The sequence below is a fragment of the Ambystoma mexicanum genome, chromosome 14 (genome assembly GCF_040938575.1).
Source record: "Ambystoma mexicanum isolate Mex_15411 chromosome 14, UKY_AmexF1_1, whole genome shotgun sequence".
Taxonomy (NCBI): domain Eukaryota; kingdom Metazoa; phylum Chordata; class Amphibia; order Caudata; family Ambystomatidae; genus Ambystoma; species Ambystoma mexicanum.
The window spans coordinates 491,351,299-491,368,679 of NC_090940.1; positions in this window are offsets into that span (position 1 = coordinate 491,351,299).

The following is a 17,381-nucleotide window of genomic DNA, read 5'->3' on the forward strand; positions in this document are numbered from 1 at the left end:
CCCTGTCTTGACTCAGGCAAATGTTTTATGGCGGGAGTCGTAAATGGAGATTTCTCCTGGAAGCACAGGGGAGGGGCACTGCCTGTGAGAGCAAGCTGGCTTGGCAGAACTGGAAAAACCAGAAATTCAACCTTGTGCTGGAGGAAAACCACACCCCTTTGGGGCCAGAACATAACTCTAAAAAGATGAATAACTCATAGAGCGGACATGTGAAAATTGTATAAATGACACCATAATTCTTGTGATTTTTCTGCCCACATTTTAAGAGGTTTTTAGAACCGGTGGCATGTTCAGGGGGGTTTTAGCGGAAAAGAGGATATTACTCAAAATGTGTGCATGTGAAAAATCTGACACTTCATCAACTAATGTCCATACTCCTTGCGCACATGTGTGTAAATTTGGGTTAATGTCCGAAATTGCGAAACCAGTTAAAAAGTGAAATATGTGCCATTTTTGAATGCAAGCCCCCAGGAAGAGCAGATTTGGACAGGGTATACCTCCTGTGATATGTGAAGGGTGCATGTAATTTTAAACAAATGTGTACCTGTGCAAATATGTTTTTTTGAGCAAATATAGATTGTGTGTAAAGTTGACAGGGGTGGGTTCTCTGTATCATAAACAGACCTCATCATGATGACACTTCATTTCATTCCCCCAATCAAGTGGAAGCGGATGAAGTGGCCAATGACAAGTGGAGAGGGGCTGGCTAGTGATGCTGCTCACACACACCCATTTTCAAAACACATAAAAGCAGAGAGACAGGACAGATAGGGACTTTTCAAATCCATTTGCAGCTGGAAGCTCTGCCGGGAAAATCCATACTTTACCTCCATCAATCTCCAGAGAAAGCTGTGCAGAAAGATCCAGACTTTAAATCCCTCAATCTTCAGAATCCAGAGAGAGAGCAGACCCAGATCACTGTGAAGTGCAGAGACCAGAGTCCCGTCTAAAACCTGACCAGATCCATGGCGAGGCCCATTTCACTCAAGAATATAGTGTGAGTACCTAGAAAACTGTGCAGAACCAATCTCCTAGTTAAAATAATATAATTCAATCTAGTTTAATCTAAGTAGAACTGTCTCCTAACTGTCACCTGTCAATTGTAAAGCTGTCACTTGTCATTTTCTAGTTGCAAGCTGCACTTGTCTTTTTGAACTTTAAAATTTCAATCTGAAAAACGACCTTTATTTAATCGCTCATATCTCCGTGACCGTTTGTGCTAGAGACTTGCAGTAACTTTCATCTGGAAGCTGAGATCTTAGGCTTTCTTAGGACCCCAAAACGATAGTGATAGTCCTTGTAGTTCCTTTGTAATCGCGTTCGGCGCATTCGCAAATTTAGCCGCGATTTGACATTTTACCGCGATTTGCAAATTTCTTCACGTGTAAAAATCTGCTGCTGCTTGCCTTCCATTTGCCAGAAATTCGTTTAACCTGCTAATTATCCCTGAACCATTGCTAGTGTGAGCCTGGACTAATATTAACTAGATACCACTCACCCTGAACCGCTAGAGGGAATTAAAAGCAATTTAGCATATTTTTCACTTAATTGCCAGCACATATAAAAGCATTTTGCCTGTGTTTTCAACTTCTGTAGTCTAAGCTTGCTGGGGTTAACTGAATCACATTTAATTGCATTTCTGAGAATTGTGTGCCTTCCTTCCATTTCCTTGCATTGCATAAAAGGGGGGGGTGAATTGTCCAAGAAAGTGATTACATTGTCTGTTGCTGAAATCCTATCAAGTTATTTTCTTTACTGCATTTCATTCCACATTGCATCCATTTGAAACCATAAAAGTATTGTTGCTACCTTATCCATTTCATGTCAACTCCTTAGTGATTATCAAGAAGTGTGCTAGTGCCAGATTCTCCGTTGTTAATCTTTATCATCTCAGATTAAGTGTGATATTCAATTATTAATTTATTATAAAGCGTGATATATATATATATATATATATATATATATATATATATATATTGTTTAAATTATCAATTAAACCTTTTAACTTGCAAAACAGAACTACTTCTTGGCTCAGTGGGGTCAGGAGGATTCCAAGAGAGGGGTGTTATATAGGGGTAGTCATCCAGAACGCATGAACTGGACATAAAGATATATCAATAAGGGTTTTCATTCAGTATTCTAGACTAGGCGTTGACTTGCTGTAGTGCTGAATTGAATCCTCTTACAGTACATTTGCGTTTACCGCATATGGCTACTAAATGTGGCAAGTGCCCTAAGTAGGCCACGCTGTGAGATTTTCGCTTGTTCTTTGGCCATATTTTTCTTTGTCCTTCTTCCTACTTTGTTAGTTTAGGAAATCCCATATGAGGCCATGCACTTTCCCGGGAAAGCCCCAGCTTTCGTGGGATAGTGATGCCTTTGTGAGTCTGTGGCTCAAGAAGGGGGTGGGACTGTCTTGTCCCACTCAACATCCGTGGTACTTGAAAGTCTGTAAAGTCTGGGTGTTGGCCATGAGTGAAACCCACAGTGGTACCTTATTGGGCCAATGCTGGCTGTTTGAATGGTGCAGATCCTTGCCATTGGTGGGCTTGGACGGATTTCTAAGCTGGAGTTTGGGTAAGAAAAAGCTGCCTGCAACCATTTCTTCGGATTAGCATTGGAGCCAAGACCCCTTCATGGAAAAACAGCCAACTGAAGATCCAGAGAAGAATCCTTAAGAGGCCCAGCATTCATTCCAACGTCTGGCCTCATGAAGCCCTGTTAGACTACCTGATGTGTGAAGGTCCTGTGTGGTGCTTTGACCCCTGGACTGATGGGATCAACCACTCTCAATGTGTTCTTGGGGATCAAGTCATCCCGAGTCTTCAGAGGTGTCCCTTGACCAACCGATGGAATGATCAGCTTTTCAGTGGTCTACCTCACTAAAACCATATGCAGCTGTATCTTCTGTGGTCACCAGATTGTAGTGTTGGTCACCTTCCTGCTGTATGTCAGCCGTGTAGCTTAAAGGGATTCTGTTCTGGAAGGTGTTCTTCAGCCATGGCTGGAAGAACGCCTGCCTGTGTTTGGTGCCTGTCGCTGGAACTCAGCTTCCCCCGTCTTGTGTAGTGTCCTGAAGAGGTCTGCAATAGTGCTCTCTGCATTTCTCCATCGCCAAGGGTTGCACTCTGCTCCTGGATTGACCGGAAGGATCCTTGCACCCGCAGCTCCTGGGTACTTTATTCCGGAACAAACAGTGGGAAAAGAAACCTCCAGCAACCCCCAACTGACCCATGCAATGTTCTAGGAAAATAGGAGTCAGGGGTTAAGTAAATGTAAAGCATTTGTCTCTCCCCTGTCCTCCATAGGGTAACATTGAGAATAAGTCTCCTTGTATCTATCCATTACACTGCTTTTGGGTCATTGCAGCTTTACCATAAAGATAAGAACACATTTGTACATTCAAGTAACTTTGTTGCATCTCTGAAACATATCTGAAGCAGGGCATAAATCATGTGACTTGGTTCCATTTTACAGCACTGTTTACCTTATTTTATTAACATAAGTTATTGATGCATATTAGAACCTATACTGCTGTATATATGATATTATTGAGTGTGGGGAGAAATTATCACCTGCTTGTTTAATTTTTGTGTGTGTGTTTTGGGCCTATAATAAACACTGTATTTTGTTATATTCCTGTCTAAATTGAAGGGTTGTGTGCTTCCCTGTGTAGACTCATAGTGGAACCCTGACCTGACTCACTCCTTTCCAGAGAATAGCCTTGAATGCTCTTTGGTGCTACCTTAATTGGGTTTGGGCTAACCTCTCAGAGTTCCACTGGAAACTATAACTAGGGGGCCTACTAAAATCTGTCCACTAGGCCAGATTCTAGAAATCCATCTTAACCTTGTGCAAATCTGTACATTACACCCAAATAGGCCAGCACATTAAACTCTGTACTAACATATCTCAGTATGTTAGGACACCTACTGCCTATGTGTAACTCACAAGTCCCAAGACTGTGTTAAAACAACTCCGATGTTTATCCTTCTGCAGTTGATAAAAGTTTATAAAGTTGAAGTGGGCAATTGTAAGATTTCATATCTGACCAGCAGTCAGTCACATGTCAGCAATCCTATTTCTGCCATTCATCATTTGGAGATCAATAGATTATGTATTAGTAAGGTTTCTAATGTTGAAATGTAGGAAATTCATAACAGGCTTGGACCTCTAGAAAGCCTGTAGAGTTTTGGGAGAATAGGTGTGCATAACGTTTCATCCCACTGACTTGTTTCTATTAAGGGCATAAAGTTAATATTTTTTATTATAGGTACCATCAATGTCTGATGATAACATCAGAAAGACTAATATGGATGAGGCAGATTCAGTCACATGTCAAGCATTCATGATGAAGACGTTCATCATTCTACCATTGCCTAAATTAATACATTCCAGACAGATAATGTTCAATATTATGAGCTATAGGTCCTGCCCTTTATTGGTCTATTATGGTGAAATGTGCTCCCAGATTCAACGTGGGTGCTGAGGCCCTATCATACATGAGTGATCAGAGTGTGCTTTCAGCATTTACATGGCTGCACAACCCCTTGCAACACATAGGTCACCTTCAAGAATAAGGTTACATGGTTATTTCACAAAGTAAAACTAATACAAATTGGCACTGCGCACATTTTGTATTTGAGTTACTTGCTGTGAATTTGACCTTGTGTGGCTTTTTTACATGATTATTTTTACTAGCTGAAAAGATAAGAGTTAATCTTGGTTTATATGGTAAAAAAGAGATAGGTGCACACCATTAGTCATTTAGAAACTTTGGGGCAGATTCACAAAAACTAACGCAGAAGAGGAACTTTTTCAATTGTCTTATGTGTTTTAAAAAAATGTATAGGTCAATTAATTCTCAAAGGTAACTTGCACATTTCTTCCTTCGTTAGTGTCAGGTCAGCTCTTCCAACGCTAATAAATAACAGGCTAGTAGGTGCTTGATGCTCATTTCACAAGGACAGGTTCTTAAAGGACATGCCACTGTGAAATGTAAAAACAAGAAAAAACATTTCTGTTCCTGTTTGAAGGATAGAAGTGCAAGTTGGACAGCAATGGTTCCTACCATTGCATTACCAGTTTTCAGAAAATGCATGACAACGACAGGAATTACACAAAGTTTAGGATCTTTCCAAACGGCCATACCAAACATGTCTTGAACCTTTTCTAATATGTCTGCCCAGTACTTTTGCAGTTTCGGGCAGGACCATAGGATGTGGGCAAAGAGCTGATAGGCACCTCCAGCACCTTGCCTTTTGTAAGAACACGTTTATGTTTATTTGTATGCTAGTTAATTTGTACAGATTAAGTCTTGCCTCTCTGGCTCCCCTCTCATGGTTGTGGAACATGCTTTGTTCTTTCTCATGCGTGATTTGTTCGCCAAGTCCTTTTTGACCTCTATGTGCCTATCTATCCTATTCTGCACAGAGTACAGTGCGTATGCCAGTGTGGCGTGAAGAGTTCTCAGTAGTCCCTTGTCACGTTTCCATGTTCTGAGTAGACTAGTGATTTGAGAGCTTCTTATCAAGGATGTATGTGCCCGAGATGCCCCATGTAAGCAGTGCATGACTTGCATGTGTTTTCACTCTCCACTTTCTGCCAATCCAAACCTACATTTGGTCTCCTTGAAGCTCATTGTTCCCTGGTTACTGTATCTTTTATTTGCGTCAGACCTGACGGAGCCCATCATTTCCAGAAGATAGTTTTAACACCTATCTTTATTTTCTCTCTGCTCCAAATGTGTGCCTCTGAATGCCAGTATCCATCCACTTTGAGCAGGGTGTGGGCTCTCGTGGAGGTTGCCACATTTGCACCCAGTGTGGGGTGAGTCTTATCGCTCACCTCCTCATTAAAAACCAGAGCTGCCCCACTTTTCTGGCTGATTTTATGCTCCCATATTGCCCATGCGGGCCAGGCCTCAGGCTCTCTAAAGAATACTGCAACCTATGGGATCTACTGGAATAGGTAATATGGCTCTTCATTAGGGAGTCTCAGGCCCACTGCGTGTGTGGGCGCATAAAGGTTCTCAATCTTAAGTATTGATCGCAGGCTTCCCCATATGAATGATTTAAGGCCTTGAGTGATCTTTTTCATCAGCGTTGTTGGGATTTTTAGTGGTAGCAGACTAAATATGTAATTCTATTGCTAACATTTAACTATTTGTCTCCACCCCATATGGATAGGTTCAGTGATGACCATATGGGTAAATTGAATTGTGTCTTGGACCAGGCTGGTTCTACCTTATCTCTGGTCATACCTGCTAGTCCTCTTTTCAGGTAAACCCCCAAGTATTTTAGGCGTGCCTCTACCCAACGCAGCTCAGTTTCCTTAATACCATTCTGGTACTATTACCATTTAAGGGCACAGACTTGCATTTGTCCCAGTTTTTCTTATAGCCTGAGAAGGAAGAGAAGGTACTGATCACCTGCTACCGAGGATCCAGGGTCTGGTGGTGTCAGCATGATATTGTCTGCGTACAACAGTACCTTTCACTCCCCGACTGGGGTTTCAATCCCTTTAATTTTGGTGTTTTGCCACATGGACATGGAAAGTGGCTCAAGTGCTAGGTTGAAACGTAAGGGAGATAGGGGGAAAAGACAGCACGGAATGGACGCCAAAAGGACAATTGTATCCAAAGAACAGTTGGTTCAAGTAACAGAACACTTAAAAGACACAAAGAAGACAGAACTAAGTATTAATGAGATGTTGGAATTTGATCACATGACAAACAAGGAATGTGAATGCAATTAAGACGAAGCATCAGAAAAATGTATGAATTTGACCATATGGAAAACAAGGATTGTGAATACATTTAATATAATAAATGAACAAACACATTTCCTATTAACTATGTATCATTGGACTTAAATTTATGAACACAATTGGAAAATTACACAGCACTCACCAACTGGGCACAGTTTTGTATAACTAAAGATAGGAGGAACCCCTGCCTCGTCCCCCTAGTTATACTGTAGTAATCTGACAGCTAATTTGATTCCTACTGCCTTATACCTTCTATGGGAAGGCCATTTTCTCCTGGTGATTTCCCATTAAATAAAATAAATATGATTTCCCATTACTCATTCCAACAATACTATCCCTCACTTCCTCTATTAGGATCAGCCCGCCAAGCATATGCCGGTCTTCCAACCCTAGATGTAGAAGGGGTAAAGCTTCCAAGAACATTTGTTCTACCAATTGTTCTGTTCTGGTTTCAGTGGTATACAGGGATTTAAAGAAGGTGCAGAATGAATTCTTGCATTATATCACTGGGATTCGTCACATATCTACCTGTATCTTGACGCTGGATGAAGGCGATCCCATTTTGCTCCTCCATTTGCTTGAGCTGAGGAGCTAAGAGATGTCCAACGTTTTCCCCCTGTTTATATATTGTAGACTTTATCCTGAGTATTCCGCCCCTTTCGTTTAAAAGTTATTCACTTTAAATTGTGCCCTTCTCTTTACTACTTAGGTGTTTCTGCAAAGGCACTTTTCATATTGCTGTGTCATTTTCACCACTTCTTTCTCTAGGGATATTAGGTTCTCTTTAACTGCCATTTTCTTCCTAGCACTGTTTTGAATTGGAACTCCTCTGATATACGCTTTCCCTGCAGCCCAGAGGGTACCTGCAGAATCCACTGAGCCTTCATTGAGGAGGAGGTTATCTGTGAGCTCTGCCTTATCCCTGGGAACTTTCATGAGACTGACATCCATTATCCATCTACTGGTGCACTGCTAATATAAGAGCATGTCTAGGATGGTTTTTACTGCATTTTGGTCAGATATGCCTCCTGGGAGTATGTTGCATATTAAGACTTGGTATAATGAGCACCTCAACACTGTGAGGTAGTCATTTTTTGATTGTGTGCCATGAACGCAGGAGGTGAAAATATATTCTCTAGTCGTTGGGTTAAGTAGACGGCAGGGGTCTTCCAAACTGTGGTCCATAAGTCATTGTTTTAGTATTTCCCTAGCATTTTTGTTTCCGTCATTGTGCTCATCTGCTTTATCAATGATGGTATCTCGTGGTAGGATCCACCCCCCAACCTCCAAAAGAATTTGGCTTTTGCTCATCTTGGCCAGGGTTCTGTATAAGAACAAGAGGAATGCTTGTTTGTCCCTGGAGGGGCATATAATGATCCTACTGCTAGCTTCTCTCCTATCTGTATTTTAATTTCCACTAGTCTCTCCTCGCCATTAGACCATAATGTGGCCATTTTTATAGGAAGGAAGTTCTTGAACAGCACGGCGACCCCACACTTCCCCCCCTTCACCCTACTGCTGTGGTATGCTCTTCCCACCGAGCCTCCCCGCCCCTGTAATTTCTCCACCTCTGGCTTCTGGAGATATGTTTCTCGGAGCAGCGCTATATCAGCTCCTTTAGAGTCCAGGTATTGCAATACTTTCTTGTGCTTGATGCAATTTTTAAGGTCATTTGCATTGTGGGAAATTATTTCAAGTACCTTATTCGCCATCTATAACCCCACTGGTATGGTTAGCCCAGTTATAGTGCAGCGTATCTTGTGCACCTGACCATGCTGTTTGCTTTATGGGTGTTGTGGTTAGCCTCTTAGAGTCCTCTAGTTCAGATTCCTTTTTTTGGTAAGATTGTAGTGCCCTGAGTATCAACAATCTGAAAAGCCACTTTCAACTATATAAAATGAGCCGAGAACGCACCGCTCTTTCTCGCCCAAGCTCCCTCTTTCGCCTATCCACTTCTCTCTATTTGCTCAACGACAGGGACGTGTGTGCGAAAAGCCAAGCAGCAGTTTGTCCCTTTTACTGCCCCCACCTGTTTTCTCTGGCAGTGCAGTGTGCCCCTCCCCGTCACACTCCTGCGATTGCACCCCCACCACCCCTGATGCCCACTCACCCCCTTTGCTTTCTCATCATGTTGCCCCTTCTAGCCTGATCTGTTCTTACAGCTTCTGCCTGACCTTTCTGTGCCATTGTTTATTTGACATTCCGCACTTTCCATGCACTCTACATCAGTGTGCCTTCTCGTCTGGCTTTAGGTAAGTGTTTTTTTTGGGGATATGGACTTCTCCCTTAGTCTGTCCACCCAGATCCCCACTTCGTTACAGATTTTTGAATGATCAGCTTCCTTCTGCATGCATGGTACCCATCTGGTACATGTGTTCTCCTCCCGTCACCTCTTGCAGTGTGTGGACTCTTCTCACCTCATCATTTTGGTACAGTTGTGTGGTATCCATCGGCTGAGCTCCTTGTTCTTCCAGGAATTACCTAAGTGCTTCCAGGAATTACCTTAGTGCTTCAGGTTCCGTGAACTCCATTGTTCTGTGGCCTTTTGTGATATGCAGGGTCCAAGAGGCCATATTTTATCTCCAGTTTACTTAACTTTGGTCTCTGGGCCAGAAATATTCTCCTAACTTACATCATCTTGCTTAAGAAATCGGCCACTATGAAGATCTCATGCCCTTCCCACATAATCAGATTCCCTTTCCTGTTTAATGCCAGGATCTTCCATACATGCTGTAAGCGATATTCAATCAACACTACAGCTTAGTCAATGCCTAGTCTGGGATGCTGAGGAAAACCCTTATTGATGTATTTTTATATCCAGTTCAGTACTCTGGATGACAACCCTTGTATAACACCCCCCTCTTAGAATCCCCCTGACCCCACTGAGCCAAGAAGTAGGTTTGTTTTGCAAATTAAAAGGTTTATTTGAAAATTTAAACAATATATATATATATATATATATATATATATATATATATATATATATATATATATATATATATATATATCACACTTCTATAAATAAATTGATAATGGATATTACACTTGTGAATATGAGCAGTAGTCAGCAAGAGGTAACTTAAGAACAAGAACAGAAGAATAAGGTGGGAAAGAATGCTTTTTATGGTTCAAGGAAACGCAAGGTGGAATAAAAGGCAGTACAGAAATAACTGGTTATGATTTTAGCAAAAGGTAATATGATCACTTTTTCTTTTGACAATTCACTCCCCCCCTATGCAATACAAGAAATGGAAGGAGAGCACAGTCTTCAAGAATCCCCACAAATCATACTTTATAATGCAATACACAGTTCCAGTTCTCCCAGCAAGCTTAGGGAAAACAGGGATGAGTTTTAAACACAGGCAAATTACTTTAATGGGGGTTGCAAGGAAGTGAAAAGGTGCTAAAATTGCTTTTAATTCCCTCTAGAGGTTCAGGGTAGGTGATGGTTACTTTATATTAGTTCAGGCTCACTTTAACAATACTCTATGAATGATTAGCAGATTGCAAACGAATTTTAGCAAAGAGAAGCAAAAAGCTGCTGATTTCTACAGATGAAGAAATCGGGCCTAATCGCAAATCGCGGTAAATTTCGCGAGTGCGTGTTTCGCGATTACGGAAAAAGTATGGAAGCCTAGATTCTAAGCTTTCAGATGAAAGTTAAATCTCGTTCCTAGCACAAACGGTTCCGGAGATACGGATGATTTAATAAAGGTACATTTTCGGAGTTAAAGTAAAACCAAAATGACAGGTGGCAGCTTGCAGCTGCAGAATTGACAGGTGACAGTTGTGCAGCTTTAAAAATGACAGATGACACGATTTCTAGGAGGCTGTTCTAATTAGGTTAAAATAGCTTGAATTAGATTATTTTAACCAAGAGATTGGTTTCTGCACAGTTCTGGCGGTACTCACAATATATTTTGGACAGGAATGGGCCTCGCCACGGATCTGGTCAGGTTTTGGACTGGACTCCGGTTCTGGTCTCGGCACTTCACAGCGATCTGGGTCAGCTCTCTGGATACAGCGGCCTGTGGTTCTCTGGATCTCTGGTCTGCTTCCGGTCCGAATCAAGTGGATTCTGGATGTAACACTGCTTTCTGGGTACTGGCAAAAGTTCTTGGCACAGAATTCTGACAGCTCGCCCGGCTGTGGAATAGTTTGCAGATGATTTTAAGGATGCTGAGGCCTGCTGAGAAGAGTTCTCAGTTTGTGGGTTTAGGCCCCTGCTTTAAGTTCTGAAGTAAATTTCTGGTCTCTGAAGATTGATGGATGTGAAGTCTGGAGTCTCCCGGCAGAGCGTCCCGCAGAAAATGGAATTGAATGTCTCTACCTGTCCCAGCAGTCTCTTTTTATGTGTTTTGGAAGTGGGTGTGTGCGTGGCATAACTGAGCTTGCCCCTCTCTACTTGTCATTGGCCAGTTCCTCCTCTCTCCTTTGATTGGGGGAAAGAAATGGAGTGTCAGAGTGATGCTGTAGGTTTTATGGTCAGAGGAACCTCCCTTGTCAAATTGCACACAAATCTATTTCTGATCCAAATACATATTTATCTATGTACCATTTCTCTCATATTATAGGTCCAGTTAACATATTTTCTGTAGCACCAAACCATCCGATCCCTGTCTTTGTACGATGTTGTGTCCACTGATGACAGAATTCTCCCCTTTTCATCCAGATAACGACCTCTAAACCTTTCCAGATTTTACACAAATGTGCACCAGGGATATGGGTTTCAGATGATAAAGTGTCAGATTTTTAACATGCAGACATTTGGAGTAACAACCTTTTTTCCGCTACTATCCCCAGGAACATACCACAGGGTCCTAACACCTCTTAAAATGTGCACCGAAAAATCACAAGAATAATGGTATTATTTATATATTTTGGACCAGTCCGCACTATGAGTTATCTATCTTTTTAAAATTATGCTCTGGTCAAAAAGGGGTGTGGCTTCCCACATCACAGGGTGGAATAACTGGTTTATCCACTTCCCACAAGCTCAGCTGCTAGCAGAGGCACTGCCCCTCCCAGTTTCCCCCAAGAGGAAGCCACTTTACGGCCCCCCCAAAATAACATTTGCCTGAGCCAAAGAAGGCCCATTGTTCAGTTTCCTGCAGTCCCCAGCTGCCACTCCCCTTTCAATCAACAGGGCCATGTGACCTCCTTTTTGTGGGGCATCAGAATGCAGCCAGGCCTGGGAACACAGCTGTTGATCCAGTTTCAACTCCTGTCGGGGGTAGTTGTCAGGCAGAATCCAGTTTCATTAAGCCAGGTTTCAGCTAAATGTCACTTTTTGTTCCCAGTTTTCTACATTCAAATCAAACTGACAATTTTTACACATGTAGCGAGAGTGCTGATTCTAAGTTCAAAACTATGACATTTCAACAGTTACAAACTATGTGACACTCAAAAGTAGGTCCCTCATTTAATTTAAACATTTCGATTTTAGTGGTTTTCAGTTCAGTTTAACTTAAGCTGCTGACCTCCACAGCTCAGTCAGTTTTGTTATGAACATGGTTGTGGGCTCTTTTTCCTTCCAGATTTTGTATGCACACAAAACTTCATTCTGCCAAACGTCTGCTGGTGTTCAGTGAGATTTTTGAATATCCTGCAATGTTTGACATAGGCATTTTTAGCTTGCATTCAGAGAAACGAAGGTGATTTCAAAGGGCTTTTTAAGCTAACGGGCACTGCTGTTTTTCCTTTGGTACACATTCCACTCAAGGCACCCCCGGCCCATCACGCTCGCACTGGTGGGTGGAAGGTTAGGCGACGATTTTGGTGTGCGCACAAACTGCGCGGTTCTCCTGGATTCTGGCGCACGTGTGGGCTTTTTGGCCATCTTGGATTTTCTAAGCCCACAGCACCAAATGTTGCAGCTTAATGACTCAAACGTGGGTCAATACACCTGATAAAGCCCCCCCACCTGACTGCACTTTGAATTTGAGTCGAGGGGGAGTCGGGTGCGAAGAATGTTTTGACCGACGCACTGGTTGTCCGCATCATCTTCTTCCAATTCCGCAAATGGCACAGTTCAGCATCTTTTCCTCCCTCGTGTTGATCAATCAGTTCTCCTTGCTGGTCCTGATGGGAGCATTGGGCGGTACCCCGGGCCCCTCGGATCTTCGCTCCCGGTCCCCAGGTCGCCTTCCGTGGTCAGTCTCCATGTTTTCTTTCTCCTAGGACGACAAAGGAAAGCGGCAATACCTATTCATAGACGTTTCTCCCCCACTATTGATATAGTGGGGCGGCATATACATTTTATAGTCAAATCATTTGCATTCTTATTTTAACAAAAAAACAAGATACAATTATAAGACATTTTTTTCCAAATCATAATATTTTAGAGACTATATGTGGGATATTTTAGGGTTGGAATTGAATTACTCTGGAGCGGTCCCCTATGGTATTGCAGAGGACTCCTCCAGTTGTTGCAGAGTGTGCCTGGGATGGCAACACTTTAGCTGATTTATATGGACCCACTTATCTTCCCCCTCTGCCAAACTGCCTTTGGGGATGCAGATCTTATAGGCAACAGGGGAGATCTTGTCTATAATTTCAAAGGGTCCCTTCCATGTAGGCAAGAATTTTCGCTGTTTGGCCTGGTTCCTTTGGAAATTGTACAGATAGACCCGATCACCCACCTTATATTCCTTTCGGGTAGTTTTTAAATCATAGTGGGTCTTCATGCTCTCGGCTGATCTTTCTAGATTCCGCTGAGCTTAGGCAAACGCATGTTGAAGGTGTTTCCTTAAATTCTCCACATACTCATGAGTTGTGGAGGCATTTATCAGTGTCTGCTCTTGGGTCCTGTACAGCAAATGCTGGGGAAGCACCATCTTGCGCCCCGTCATCAACTCAAATGGTGACATTTTGGTTGCAGATGAAGGGGTAGATCTGATGGCTTTAGGACCAGAGGTAATCGGATATCCCAACTTGGCCCAGAATCTGCCACAAACTTTTTTAATATGCTCACAATGGTTCGGTTGTATCTCTCTACTGCTCCAGAAGAATCTGGCCTGTAAGCAATGTGTAGCTTCCTTTTAACCCCCAGTATCTCCCACATCTTTGTCATTACTTCACTGGTGAAGTGGCTACCTCTGTCTGACTCAATCCCTTGAGGTAGACCAAAACGGGAAAAGATGCGGTTAATCATCAGGGCAGCTGCTATTTCTGCCTTGCAATTTGGGGCTGGGAGACATTCCACCCACTTGATAAACAAGCATGTAACGGTCAACATGTACTTGTTTCCTCTAGATGAGCGGATCACAGGGCCTACAAAGTCGATTCGCAAATCTGACCATGGCAGTGTCATCCCCCTCTTTTGGAGAGGCGCACGGTGTGTGAGGGATGATGGCTGAAATTGTGCACACACAAGACACCCCTTCAAGTATTGGTCGAGGTCCTGCCCCATGTGTGGCCAGTATGCAACCTCTCTTAAGATTTCCAGTGTAGTGTGAAACCCCCTATGACCGGCGGTGGCCGCGTCATGGGCGTGACTTAACATCAGGCTTCGGAATGAGGTAGGGACCACCCACTGATCATGGCCAGCTTGGGATTTCCTTACCAACAAACCGTCTTGGATTCAGAACCTTTTTGGACTTTTCATCAACACTCTTAGGTCCTCTTTCCCAATGTAATCGGTATCCGTCAGGGGAAAGTTCTCAGGGTCCTCAATGTGTTGGTAAAACTTACCAATTATTGGATCCCCCTTCTGAGCTGTAATCAAATCAGCATCAGGGGTCTCCTTACTCCATTGTGCAGTTGAAAGATCATTGTGAGCATTGGTCTGGGACCTAGTGATGGCAGTGACCTGGATTTACCCCAACAGGGACTCTATTTCTATTAGATCCCCTTGGATGGCTCTGGTTTTGGCCAGCTGATCAGCTAAGTCATTTCCAGTTTTGTCTGGTCCCTCTACTTTGGAATGACCCTTGATCTTTTTCCAGTAGATGGTCATCCCATTCGATGTGGCCAGATCATCAATATTTTGGATTAACTTCCCATGTTTCAGGGGTTTGTTATTAGCACATAACATGCCTCTGGTTTTCCAATTAACCAGGTGCTCCACGAACCCGTTCCGTACATAATCCGAATCTGTGATTATGACCAGTTTGTGGAGTTGATGTTGGACAGCAGTGAGGATGGCTTGATGCACAGCCATCAATTCTGCCACCTGACTACTTCGGGGACCAATTTTGTATCCAGCGGAGGGTTCTGGTGACTCATTCACCCATGCATTCCCTACGCCGGCCACCAGTTCTTTCTCCCCATTGTCGTCAACATGGTCAGAGCATCCATCCACATAGACAGTGAGCATTCCCTCACACTTGTCTTCTTCAAAGACTTTGTGTGGGGAATTAAGGTATGCCTCCATGTTGTCCTTGATTTTTAGACTTTCGTCCTCGAGACAGTTTTCTCTGGCACAATCATGCAAGTCAGCCAGACCTTGCACGAGGGGACTCTTCTTGTTTTGGCCATATCTGATCTCCACAGGAAAGCCTTGTATTGACAGAATCCAGAAAGTAATTCGGGAATTACTCACATTTCCGGCCCGGATTCTGTCACTTTGGAGATATTGCAGAGGCTGGTGTGGAGTCTCCACTATGAAGTGTTCCCTCTAGATAAACGGGCGGTAATTCTTCAATGCCCACACCGTTGCCAGGAGTGCCTTTTCACAATCATTGAATTTTTCCTCCACCGAGGATAAAGTTTTGCTCGCATAGGAGATTACTTTATTGACCTTGTCATGCTTTTGGTAAAATACTGCCGTCAAGCACGTATTAGAGAACCCTGTCTCCAGGAAGAACTCCTTGTTTCTGACAGGGTAAGCTAGGCAAGGCGCTTGTGAGAGGCTTCTTTTGAGTTGTCTTACTGCATCGGATTGTTCTGGACCCCATTCCCACTTGACCCCCCCTTGAAGATATGAATCAGAGGTCTAGTGATCTCTGCGTAGCCTTCAATGAACTTTCCGCTGTAATTAGTCAGTCCAAGGAGGCTCCTTAGTTCCCGCAGAGTTGTGGGATCCTTCAGTTTCTAAAGTGCTTCCACTTTCTTTTCTTGGGGACAGAGACCCTGAGGAGTAATCTCATGCCCCAAGAAATTAACACGGGTTCTACACCACTGTGCTTTCTGAAAGGAAAGTTTTGCTCCAGTGGCCCTCAACTGTGTCAGAACATAACAGATCTCCGCTATGTGTTCCTCCACAGATGAACTTTTGATGAGGACATCATCTACCCAAGCCAGGTTACCCCTCGCACCCAGGTCGGGCATGGCCTTATGTAAGAAAATGTTGAATTCATTGCCGGAGTTGAGGTGTCCGAAGGGAGTCCGGGTCCATGTGTACTGCTGGCCCCCAAAGGTAAAAGCCAGTTTGTATTGGTCCTCCCTACTGACAGGCACGGTCCAGTATCCATTGGTCAGGTCTATTGCTGTGAATACCTGTGACCCCTGAATCTGGGCCAGCCCTTGGTCAATGTAGGGCAGAGGCCATCGGGAAGTATGGAACCGTTTGTTGAGCTCCCTAAGGTCGGTGCAGAGTCTCCACTGGCCGTTTGGCTTCAATATTCCCAGCACCGGATTATTGAAGGTGTTGTGTACTGGACAGATTATTCCCCGGGACTCAAGGTTCTTAATTATTTCAGTAAGGGGCTCCATGGATGCGAGAGGCAAACGATATTGCTTCACAAACACTGGAGTAATTCCAGGGTCCGTGGGAATTGTTGTGGTGTGGATGGTGGTGCGACCACAGTCATATGAGTCTACCGCAAAGAGATCTTGGAAATCCAAGAAAACTTGTTTCAACTTTTGCTTCTGTTCCAGAGTCACGCAGGCATCAGCTAGGTTGACTCTCTCTTCCACCATCTGCCTGAAGCCTGGAAAGACTTCTGGTTTGGCTATCTCAGCAGCCTCCTCCAGCTGGGTGGAGAAGTCCCTGTTCAGAGTGCTGATTTGGACTGGGGGCTTCAGGTGGGAAAGGCAGCCCTCATGGACCTGGAAAATCTCCTCATCCCTCCTGAAGTCACAAGTCACATCTTCCTTACCATAAGGGCAAGAAGTGTACACCAGGAAGTTCCCCCCATGGCGGGTAAAAATCCTGTCTGGGGTTGTATTGTCCTCACTGTCACTGTCAAAACAGTCCTTGGGGATCGGTCCTAACAGTTCATTTCCTAAGTCAATGGAGAAATGTTGGTGATCAACCGCCATTCCAATAATGGTGCCTGCGGCTAGAGTAATACTCTTTAAGTCGTTGTTATCCACCTCTATTGGAATGGTGTCATGTTCTATGTTGACTAATGGTGTTGGGTTTAGCCCCATCCCTTGCTGTTGGAGAGAAGCATTTAGATGTATATAAGCATCAGGGTTTTTCAATTTTTGTCCTCTTTTAACTTTCACTTCCAGGGAGAATTGTCGGGTCCTTTCTGGGATGGTGACTTCCTCTTTGAGCTGAATTTCAACTGCACAAGGTAAAAATTGAGCTGACCTAAATGCTTTTTCCTGGATCATCAAAGCCCATGGGATCATCCGCTAATCGGGACCAAGCTTTGAAGTTTATTACGTCCAAACTAATGGCAAAGCGATTGGGAATGTCACTGCCTAAGTAAAAGGCGGCAGTG